Source organism: Vulpes vulpes, chromosome 3 (genome assembly GCF_048418805.1).
Source record: "Vulpes vulpes isolate BD-2025 chromosome 3, VulVul3, whole genome shotgun sequence".
NCBI lineage: Eukaryota > Metazoa > Chordata > Mammalia > Carnivora > Canidae > Vulpes > Vulpes vulpes.
Window position 1 is genome coordinate 60,463,587 of NC_132782.1, and position 12,334 is coordinate 60,475,920.

A 12,334-nucleotide genomic window follows, 5' to 3' on the forward strand; every position below is an offset into this window, starting at 1 on the left:
TCGCAAGGCATCAGCTCTTTTAAGGGACTAGGAAATTTATTCCAGGTGATAGTGGGAAGCTGCCGAAGGGGAAGGAATGCAGGGCTGCGGAGGTGTTACAGTTCTCTTACATTGTTCAAACCTTTCTCCGGCACAGAACTCCACAAAGAACTCCTCTGCAGCGTTCATTACCCAGGGCGGTTTCTTTAAATTGTTTGACGTCAGAGAAGGAATGCTATAGCAACAGTCTGTCAAACTGGAATTAACTCAGAAGAAAGATGGGGGTGGGGAGAGGAAGGAAAACTGCTCCCGGGCGGCACCGACTTCAGAGGAAGCAAATTGGGTAGTTGCATTCATTTTGTGACATTTAAAAACATAAAACACCCTGAGAAATGTGGAGAAAGGGGAAAGGAAAAAAAAAAAAGTCTGTTGAGATGTATATGATGTTCTAAGTCCTGCAGAGACGAGCGACTTGCCAGGGTTATCTGAGAGGCCTGGCTTCGCGAGCGACGACAGTGACCAGAACTTCCCAGGGGACGTCATTTCTTCCCAGGCAGGCTCTGTGCAAACGGCGTCTCGGTTCACATTTTAGCACCTCTGGGAGGCAGGTGTCGTTGTCCCTGTTTTGCCCGTGACCAAGCGCAGTCCCTGAGACGTGCACGGTCACCCGAGCAAGCGAGCTAGCAGAGCTGGGACTGCAGAGCGATTCCGTGGGACTCTGGGCGGGCTCCGGGTTACTTTCCGACACGCAGAATTCCGGACTGTTCAACCTACACGGGACCCCGGGGTGTCCTCCACCAGCCTCCCCTCCCCCACCCCCACCCCCACCCCCCGCCGCCTTGCCCGCGAGCAAACCGAGGCTTCCGCGGGGCCAGGAAGGAAACCGGCCACACCACTTGGGCGCAACTCAGAAGTGTGTGCTCCGGCGTCCCGGCGCCGCAACGGCAAGAAAACGAAACTGCCTGGGAATTCGTGTTTTTCTTCTCCTTCTAGCAGGAAACGAGACAGAAAATAGGAAGCAGAAGCGGCGCGCGGCCCCCGCCCCCCCCCCGCGCCCCGCGCCCCCCGCCCCGCGCCCCGCGCCCCGGCGGCGCGCGCTCCAGGCTGCGCGCGTGTCCGCGGCGCGTCCCCGGCCGGGCCCGCGCGCCTCGTGCCTCGCGCCTCGCGCCTCGCGCCTCGAGCCACGTCCCCGCCCCGGGCCCGGCGCGCCGCGGAGTCGGCTGCTGGGCGGCGCGGGCCTGGGTGTGGCCGGCGGCTGGCGGCGGCGCTGGGCTCGGCGGGCGCTGCGCTCCGGGGGCTGCTGAGCTCTCCGCCGACTCGCGCCGCGGCCGGTCGACGCGGGCGCGGCTCCTCCAGGTGGGCGGCGGTCGCACGCGCGGCGGCTCGTCGGGGCGCCCCGCGGGGGGTGGGGGATGCCGGGGCTCCCCGCTGGGGGGCGTGGGGGGCGCCTCGGGCCGCCGCGCCGGAACCCCGCCCGAACCCCGCCCGAACCCCGCCCGGCGGCGGCGCGGGGACGGCCGGGCCGGGCGCCCTGGGCGGCGGAGCCTGGCGGGGGCTCGGTGGACGGGGCGGGCGCGGCGCGGGCGCTCCCTGGGCGGCTCGGAGCGCTGGCTCCGGGGAGCGCGGGGGCGGCCTGCGGGCCCTGGCCGGTGCCTGCGCCCCAGGCCTCGCGGGGGCACTCGGGGCTCGCGCTCGCGGTTGCCCCGGAAAGCGCGGTCCTGCGGGCCCCCCAGCGGGGTTCCTGGGAGGGGAGCTCTGGGAAGGCTCGTAAAAGTTTTCCGCTGAGCGCTAAAAAGGAGACTAGTGGTTTCGTGTGAAATTTGCTTTGGAGACGATATGCCCACTGTGGGGGGGGGGGGGTGATGGATTACGAATTCTTGTAAATTCTGTACGTGATAAAATGTTTTCCGTGCCTCTCCGCCTCCTTTTTCTGCTTCAGAGCAAATGATTCCCTTCTATTTTGATACTTGTCGCTCTGCGGTAAGGGAGGACTGAATCTCCAAAACTTCACGAACCAGACCTTCATTTGTTTCTAGAAGCGGCGCTTTGTTACTTTGCATCTCCCTCTGCGCGCGTCTCTTCCTCTTCTCGCCCTCCTCCCCTTTCTTTCCTGGTGGGGGACGTGGATGCGTCTTTCTCTCTTTCGGCCGCCGGCGGAATAGGCTTGGCGAGCGGATTAGGATTAGGTCCCTGCGGGGAAGTTTTCTGGAGACGTTGGAGATTTAATGGTTGATCAGGACGCTTTATGATCATTCCTTCCTAGTGTTGCAAACTGAGATTGTGACCTTTGAGTACATCTTCTAGAACGCAGGGCGCACACTGCTTATTTAAGATGAAAGGGAGGTCTTTTCTAGTCCTGCAGGAAAAGATCGGTTCGGAGACCTAAAATTGTATGCTTGGAGTCTCTTTGCCATTGTACATTTTAAGACTCTACGGTGTGGGGCTTTTCGGTTGTTACTGATCTGAGGCTGTGAAAGTTTATCGTGCATTTCAAGTATTTGGCCAGAGATCATTTTAGGATTTTCCATGTGGCATTTCGGTTTGTAGATGAATTTGAAACTGAAATAGAAACTTTTAAAATATCGTTTTATTGAACGAGGTTAACTGTTCTTGTGTATACATGTTTATAAACTTAGTTAATGTGGCTTGCAGGCTTTTAATACATTCAAGGTAATCTCTGAGCCATCGGCACCGGTTAGGAGGTTATTCTGAGTCATTGGTCTTTTGTGTTAACCTGTAGCACCACTGCTTTGTTGAGATGTAATTGACATACAACATGATAGAAATTTAAAGTATACAACGTGATGACTTGATATTCACATATATTGCAGAATGTGACCATAGTAAGGTTGGTTAACACATTCATCACCTCACGTAATTACCTGTGCATGTGCGGGCATGTGTGTGCGTGTATTTTGCAACTTTCAAGTGTAGGATACTAATCGTAGTAACCGTGCTGTACTTGACATCCCTGGAGCTTACTTACTCTCTTAAAACCAGAAGTTTGTACCATTTGATCAGCATCTCCCCAGAATTGTTTCTTCTAAGTCATTGGTGCTTTAGTATGTCAGCACATATTTTTACACTTTAAAAATAGATTCTGGGACATTTTGAAAATTGAGAATTGGAACAAAGTATCGGACATTTTTCTGCCCTTACCAAGTACTGCCTGAGATGGTGTGATTTCTCTGATTTTTTTTCAGGCGTGTTACTAAAGTACACTTTGTTACTAGTTCTTTACCTTGCTGACTGGTTTACCCTGCATCTATTATAGGAACTAATTATTAGACATTTGTTCTGGGCCAAGGGTGATGCTATATGTTATTCTATTTATATCCTTGGCAAAGGAGACATTATCCAGTTCTATAGGTAAGGAAACTATGCCCCTGAGATCTTAAATAACTTGCCTGTGATCATGTAGCTGTTCAGTCATTCAGCTGAGATTCAAAGCCAGATCTCTCTGAATCTGAAGTCCACTTTCTCTCCTCTGTGCGGCATTGACTTTGGGCCAGGACCTGAGGAATGACCCTCTATTTCTTGTAAATTTTCCAAGATGTGCCAGAGATGTGGATTTATTTTTCCAGCATGATCGTTACTGTCCGTCTATGTTATTGTACAGATTCTTATGCCAGCCACTCTCGTCTTACCTCTCTGTTCCTGGTTCAATGTCTGGCTCCAAGTTCAAGATCTCCCTCTTAAGAGGGCAGATTTTCTTCTGTTGACATTAATAGGTAGTGAAAGTATGATTATCCTTCCAAAATAATAACCCCATTTTAATGTGGGTTTTCTAGAGCCATATAGATACAACTATTTTGGAATGGCAGTCTTACTTTGGAATATGGGAACCCTCTGATATTCCTCAAATTAAATCAGAAGATATATTTTTTTTAATCAGAAGATATTTTGATAGATATTTTCCCTACTCTAAGGATAGATTATCCTGTCTCTACTACAATTTCAATTCAGTTTCTACAGAATCATCTACATTATTATACATTCTGTCTCCCATCTTAAAATTATTTTCTTGATCTATCCTGTCCCACTTCTCTCCACATTAAGACCTTTTTTGAGAGGTCTTATGTTTTTGAGAAAACATACTTTTTTGATAGGATAAAAAATAAATACAAGAGAGGATAACCAGAAACTCATTAGTTACCTACAGGGAAGGCATAGTGGAGGAAAAGGCACTGCTGTGATTGTATCTTTTTTATAGTTTTGAGTTTTGAAAACTTGTTTGTTTTATATGTTCAAAAATAAAACTAACAAGGTTGAAAGAAAAACCCTGCAAAACTGAATGCAAAGAGCAGCAAATGAGCCAACTGTATTTCAGTGAATAACATGAACTCTCTGAAGAAAAGAAATATCCAAGTAAGTTTTTAACACAGTGCTTTGGCTATCTACCTTTAATCTAAAGATAGAAAGGACTGCAAATCCCCCCCCCCCCCCCCCGCAAAAAAAAAACTTGAACCCTTGTAGTAAACTGTAGTTTTTTATAGTCCTAGAGATAAAGCAATTCTTGAACCATTTTGTATGTATCATAGGAATGAGCATGAGTAAATTCATTGATATTTTTTGAGGTAAGGTTTTCACTGTGGAGAAGGGAAATAAAGATATGAAATGGAAGAAGACACTCTCCAGTGTTGGATTAGAATGAGAGTTATATATTTCCTAGCTTTGTCTGATGGAAAGGTCTAGAAGCGATGACACCCCTTGGGGCAGTGAGCACAGGTAATGCCCCATCTAAATGTCTGGAGGGCAAGGAAAGTAGATTAGCCTAGAACGCAAGGTAAGTGTTATCCAAAACAGTGATAGCACATCCAAAAGATGTAGGAACTAACCAGCCAAATCTGGGAAAATTTGAGCCTCGAATGAATAATGATAGTAATGGATTATAACCCATTGAATAAAATAAGAATCCACAAGTTCATAATGAAAAAGGAGAATGAATTCTCTAGTAGATTGCCAATAAAAATGTAGAAAGAGCAGTAGAATTAGAAAAGTGACTAGCTTGCCACCATTATGGTCATGTTGATCGATGCAAGTGTTGCTAATGGAGAAACTTTGGTGGGGAACAGAGTACTAATATAGGTTCCAATGGTCTTTCCAGAGATTACTGACCACAGGGAAAAGGAATAACTTCACAGTGCAGAAATCTAGCAGACATCATCTCAACCAAGTGATCAAAGTTAACATCAGCAATAGCAGGATAAACAGGTTCCTCTTGATGTGCTTGAACTGGGCACATCATTGCTTTTCTGTGGTTTTTCTAAAATGCATAAACAAAATCTACACAGAGGAAACAATTGAGGGACCTTAACTGAGGATTGTTCTACAAAGTAATTGGTTTGTTCTTTTCTAGTATGTTAACATTGTGAAAGACAAAGGCAAAGGAAGTGTTTTACATTAAAGGGAGTTGAAAATACCTGACAAAATGCAACACAGATCCTGGATTGGAAAATCTTACTGACCTAAGACATTTATCCGGACACTAGCAAAATATGAATATGCACTGAAAATATTGAATAATAATATTGCATCAGTGTTAGGTTTCCTGAAATTGATCACTGCACTATGGTTATTTAAGACAATACCCTTGTTAGAATATACACAGTGAATTATTTAGGAGTAAATGGTCAAAATATCTTCAACTTACCCTCAAATGGGCAAACAATAATAATTATGACATATGAAGAGAGACTGGTAGAGCAAACCTGGCAAATATTAACAATTAGTGAATCTAAGAGTATTTATTCACTGTTCTACTTTTTTCAACTTTAAGTTTGAATTTTTAAAAAATGAAATGTTAAAACTTCAAAAAATAATAAAGCTACTTTGTGTCCATAAACAACAGCAAAAATCCTTGCAAGAGTCTATATAGGCTACATCTACTTCTCAACTCCCAATCTCCCCTCTTCTGAACCCACTCCAGAGAGACTTTATTCTTCTGTGGTATGAAAAAAACTGTTCTCAAGATCGCCAGTGACATCAGTCTTGTCACATTAGATTTCTCTTAGCCACATTTCACACAGGTGATAGATAACTCCTTTGTATTGAAACATTTTTCCTTGGTTTCTGGGACACAGACTCTGATTTTCATCCTACTTCACTGGCTATAGCTGCTGCTTCTCCTCATTAGATGGTGTTATCATCCATCCTGTTGCTCAAGCTAAAAATCCTGAGAGTTATCTTTAATTCTGTTTCACTCACCCTACATCCATTCCCCCATTGGCAACTGTAATGGGTTCTAACATTATTTTTCCAAATTTGGCTATTTTTTATTTCTATTGACACTACCCCTGCATCAAACCACCATCTTCCTGGGCCTGGACTACAGCAGTAGCTCCTAACTGGTCTTTCAGCTTCCAGTCTCAGGCAACAGAACTCATTACTGTTAGATAAAATCTGAAGTTTTTACTGTGGTCAGGAGGCCCTCTTGATTATGTGGTTGGGCTCCTTCCTACACCCCCTCTAATCTCTTCTGTTTTGCTCATTCCCCTCCAGCCTCACTATCCTCTCTGCTGTTGATTAATCATGCCAGGTTAGAGTTTCTGCCTCAGGACTTTTGCATTACTGTTTATTCTTCCTGGAATGCTCTTTTCCCATTTAAGGTATGGATCATTCGATCATTTCATTCAGGCTTTACAGATTAATTTATTTAAAAATAGTCTTCCTGGGGCAGCCCCGGTGGCTCAGCGGTTTAGCGCCGCCTTCAGCCCAGGGTGTGATCCTGGAGGCCTGGGATCGAGTCCCATGTCGGGCTCCCTGCATGGAGCCTGCTTCTCCCTCTGCCTGTGTCTCTGCCTCTCTCTCTCTCTCTCTCTCTCTGTGTGTCTCTCATGAATAAATAAATAAAGAGTAAAAAAAAAAAAAAAGTCTTCCTTGCTGCTGACTTCTTGCAGGTTTTTTCTCCTGTATAGTACTTATCTGTACTTGAAATTGTTGTTTATTTATGTGCTTTATTATCTGTCTCCTAGACAGATATAGAGTAAAGCTCCATGACAACAGGGCCTTTTGTTTGTTTTGTTTACTGCTAAATCCCTAGAGCCTGGAATGTGCATGGCATGTGGTTGTAACTTAGGTATTTGTTGAAGGAATGAATAAGTGCATGAATTAATGTTTGCCAGCTTTTTTGCTGTATTTTATCTAATACTATTTCCAATGGAGAAGACTGTCTCAGAGAATCCTTTAATGATAGTCCTGTTTAAAGTTTCTTGGTGATACTGCTAATGCTTCTCTGGAAGCTAACAAAGTTGTTAATTTTGTTTCCCAGCTTCGTCTTCCTTTTGTCTGCCCTCTGGTGGAGGTAATACTACCGAACAGCAGATGAGTACAGTAGGTCACTAGGAAGAAACAAAAAGAACCTTGATCACAAACTGGAAAATTAATTTTAAAATTACAAAGATTAAAAGTTTTAATTTTTGGTAAGCTTCTAAATTAACCATATTAATATTGGAAAGAATGACAAGAAAAAGGACAATATTTAGATTTAAAGAGATCTGGTTTAGGATGGAAAAACCCTACTTCACTCCAAAATGTTTTGATTATTTAAAATAATTCCTGCTTAAGTATACTTCTTTCTCTTAAAATATTTTCATATTTTTCCGTTTTTAGTTCAGACACTTTTTTCTCAACTGTAATATTAATTTCATTTAATCTTTTGACTTTTCAATATGTCAGTTAACATATGCCAGTGTAGAAGCCAGTATCCAAACCCCAGCAATTGGGTAGTAGAGGCAGCACTCTTAATTATTATGCTACACTACAGCCTTGCTACTGTCCTAGGGATGGTAGAGGTACCAAAGAATTTCCTTTGGTGCCATAATGATGAACAAAAAATGCTTGATAAATTTCACATACATGTTCCTCAATACCATTTTTCCAGTATGCAATATAGAGAGCCTTCTAGAATTACTGAACATTATGTCTCATTTAAATTGTTTTGAAGTAGCCATCACATTAAATGGTTTTAACACTCATGTGCTACTGACTTGGTAAAATGATATAAACTTAAAGTTTCTCTTAATGTCCACCTTTAATATTTAAAGCTTAAATTAGCAGTATACAGCTTAAATTAGCCCCTTCTCCCATCTAGTTTTGGCCTTAACAGGGTTGTTTCCTGTGCTGTTTGGTTATTACCAAGGAAACTTAGTATATACCTTGCTGGGTAAGGGCATACTTCCACCAAAATGCGTATTTTATAGTTGGAACCCCAAAGGGAGAATTTTTAGGGGTGTCATTAGTGCTGGCATCTTTGCAGGTATTTAGAGCTCTGCAGTTGTCATCTTTACAGCTACATAATATTTTCTTGTATGGATGTACCGTATCTTCTCTCCTGTTGATTTATGTTTCTAATTTTTTGTTACATAAACAATTGGATAGTGACTATCCTTAAACATTCATTCTTATTAAAAAATACTGTTTTCAGAAGTCTTACTGTTTCTTCTTCATCATGTAACTTGTAATACATTTTTAGCTATTGAGAAATGGATAGAATCAATACAGTAGAGAGAGAATACTACTTTGGAATAGACAAAGATGAGGACAGTGGTCTCTGTGTTCAAAGAGCTATTAGTCCCTGGGCTTGTATGTAAGGATGTTTGATATATTTGTTATGGTAACATTTAGCAATCACTTGACTCATTTTTTTTCCTTCAATTTTTATGAGTTCCCCACCTACACACCATTACCCTGAAATTGTTTAAAGAGTGAAAATTGGGCTTTAACTATTTGGTAATGTGAAATTAAAAACTCAGTAATACACCTTAAGCTGAAATGAGACTTTATTTAACTGGCGTGCAGCATAGATTATACATTGTATTTAAGATAGTTAAGAAGGGGGATCCCTAGGTGGCGCAGCAGTTTGGCGCCTGCCTTTGACCCAGGGCACGATCCTGGAGACCTGGGATCGAATCCCACGTCGGGCTCCCAGTGCATGGAGCCTGCTTCTCCCTCTGCCTGTGTCTCTGCCTCTCTCTCTCTCTGTGTGACTATCATAAATAAAAATAAATAAATAAATAAATAAAATATTAAAAAAAAAAGATAGTTTATAAGGCTTATAGTGACCAGGTTCTTATAAAGAAGTAATTTAAACTTAAAAAAAATTTTTTTTTAGAATTCTGTAAATTAAATTATGTACTTAGTAGAAAAATGGACAGCTAATTAAGGAAACTGAAATTGGTCAACAAGGGATCTTCATTATGTGCATTACTCGTGAAATAGGTCTCTGGAGAAGCTGTAGTGGAAGAAGGAATAAACTTTTTGAAAAATGTGTCCTTAGGGCACCTGTCTGGCTTAGTCAGAAGAACATGTGACTCCTGATTTTGAGGTCATGAGTTTCAGCTCCACATTGGGTATAGCGATTACTTAAATTAACATTGAAAAAAAAAGAAAAATGTGATCTTCTTGTCATATGATATAAAAAGCAAAAGCAGTTGATATCTAAAAATTTTTAAACATAGATTTTAGTTTTCATGGTTATATGTTTACCTTTATGGGAACTAAAATTTACCATGGGATTTCATTATTTAATTATTAATATGCTACTAGGGAAGATTTTGGCAGAAAAATATTTAAAAACACACCCAGAAATACTCCTGCATGATTTAGGATATAAAGAAGGGGAGAAATGTTGCTATCTAAATTTCACCTGTGGTTATATGCTAATTTTCAGCGAGGAAACATCTTTGTACAGTTTTTAGAGATGATGGTGGGACACGTGGAAGAGGGAGCGAAGCATCAGGAGTAATGTGTGTTTCCTCAGCACTGCTGAAGAGTGATATTGGTGTATGGGATAGTGAGTGTCGCTGAAACCCTGTTTAAGCCACCTGGGAGAGAGAAGACCCTTTGGATTGATGGATTTTGAGAACATTAGTGGTGGAGGAAGGAGTTGAGGATGGAGTGGAATCACAAATAGCTAGTGTGGGTTATTAGCTGTTAGTCTGAACCCAAGAAAGCAATTATATGATATTTTGGTAAATCAAGTGTGATCCTAAAGTAGCATTGGTGGAGATCTGTTCCTCTCAGACCACTACTGCAGAGGTGAGTTTGCCTTCTAATTAGTAAAATCTCCGAAGTTTTACCTTCTGCTTCAGTATTATGACTTTATGTTAGTGAGAAGGAGATCTGTCCTGGGGGAAAGACACTGGATGCTGCACTCTATTTCTACTTATTATTGGTAACTTTAAGATAATTTTCCTTTTTTTTTTTTTAAAGACAATTTGCTTGCATTAAAGCTGTGAACACAAAATTGTAGCTACCTCTCCATGAATATGTTAATTGCATGTCACATTTTGTCCTGCAAAGCCAAATTAGCAAATAAGCTAGATCATGATGCCTGTTGGGCATTTATTTATTTATTTTAAAGATTTTATTCATTTATTCATGAGAGACACAGAGAGTGTGGCAGAGACACAGGCAGAGGGAGAAGCAGGCTCCATGCAGGGAGCCCAACGCAGGACTGGATCCCAGGCCTCCAGGATCACACCCTGGGCTGAAGGCGTTGCTAAACCGCTGAGCCACCCGGGCTGCCCCTGTTGGGCATTTATAGACCTTTGTTGAATGAAATTCTGATAGCTACAGTTGTCATATTCTCATCCTTTAGTGGTGGTGTTCATTTAAGCATTTTTTAGATATAATCAAGAGTAATATGTAACCAATTCTGGCAAATTTAAAGGGTTATTTTTGGCTACAAAAAAACCCCTAAATTATGTGACTTTAAAGTGATCTAAAAGAATGTGTGACTTAGTAATACAAAGATGAACCATACATGGTTCTATCAAAAAATCCAAGAGGTAATAATACTTGAGTGAAATCACCTGAGAAAAAAAGCGTCTGAGAAAGTTATGATTTGTAATTTACATAATCATAATCTTCCTAATGTCTGGGTCACAGCGTCTTAGAAATACTGAAGCTAGAGGCTTTTCAACTTAGAGAAGGTAGTTTTAGGGCTAAGGAAAAAGAAATTCTCTGCCATTTTACAGAGCTGTCAGTGAATTCATAGAACTTGTTGCTTTAAGAGGTGCAGCTAAAAATATAAGCATACTAGAAACGGTTTCAGTTTAAGGGAAATCCTAAATATGGAAAGTTCAGCCATATTCTCAGGAAATATTTGGTTTTGCTGACAGCATTTTAAATATGGGCTCTATTGCGGCCCTTACATCCTGATATAATTTTATTATCAGTTTCTCCTGAGAAGATGAACTTTTCTGATTGGGGTGGATCTGTGTGGGTGCCTAGTGCAGGGTAAGCGCTAAACACGTGTTTGTTGAGTGGAAGGATGAATCACGTGATGATTTGGACTGCCAGTATGTTGGGATAGTGTTCATTTCTTATATAGTTTAGGACTACAGCTAGGAATAATACAGGAAGAAAAATCTTTTTGAAAGCTTTCCTAAATGTTGACTAGAAAAAAAGCTAACCCTCTTCACTTAAAGCTTCTGTTTTCTCTCCAATTCTGTATGTAGTATACACACACATGCAGTCTGTATTTAAAAGAATCACTCTGCATCAGGTTTTCATGTAGTATCTGATATTACTATAATTTTAGGTTTTGTTACTTTTGCCTCCAAGAGTTCCTCCCTTATCCTTGATATAAATGATACTTTTTTTTTTTTTAAAGATTTTATTTATTTATTTATTCATAGAGACAGAGAGAGAGAGGCAGAGACACAGGCAGAGGGAGAAGCAGGCACCATACAGAGAGCCCAACAATGGGACTCGATCCCAGGTCTCCAGGATCACGCCCTTGGCTGCAGGCGGCGCTAAACCGCTGAGCCACCGCCACCGGGGCTGCCGCTAAAGGATACTTTTATAATTTGCAATTTAAAAATCAAACCTAAAAAAAAAATAAAATAAAAATCAAACCTAAGGAATTTATGATTGACACTCAGCTTTTATAACTGGCAAATAGCCTAAAACAGTGCAATTGTCACAGATGTTTTATTTATAACACAAATGTAAAAATGTGTAGGAATGAAGCAACAAAAACCATTTGCTTTTAATTTCTTTTTTTATTTTTTATTTTTATGCATGACATTTTATTTTATTTTTTTTAAAGATTTTATTTGTTTATTCATGACAGACACAGAGAGAGAGGCAGAGACACAGGCAGAGGGAGAAGCAAGCTCCATGCAGGGAGCCCAACATGGGACTCGATCCTGGGTCTCCAGGATCAGGCCCTGGGCTGAAGGCGGCGCTAAACCGCTGAGCCACCCGGGCTGCCCTATGCATGATGTTTCATTAGGTTGTGGAATTTACCACCTTGGTTTAGATTTTTGCCAAGATGACAAATCCTGTTCAATAAGAGATCTCCTAATTCTTTTCCAAAGTGTTTACTCCCAATGGATCAGTTTACGAT

At 41.8% G+C, this 12,334-nt stretch overlaps 1 protein-coding gene across 2 annotated transcripts in view; it reads left to right on the plus strand.

Annotated features, from left to right (window-relative positions):
- Positions 1-1,133: 1,133 nt before the first annotated feature.
- The window catches only part of GNB4 (G protein subunit beta 4), a 57,940-nt gene continuing 46,739 nt past the window's right edge, over positions 1,134-12,334 (plus strand). Inside the window, exon 1 of one of the 2 annotated variants that reach the window (XM_072752627.1) lies at positions 1,134-1,335. The gene's annotated coding sequence lies outside the window, so the exon portion shown is untranslated. Of the gene's footprint in view, positions 1,336-4,246; positions 4,348-12,334 lie in introns of those variants that run through there. The other variant, XM_072752628.1, reaches the window with a different exon arrangement.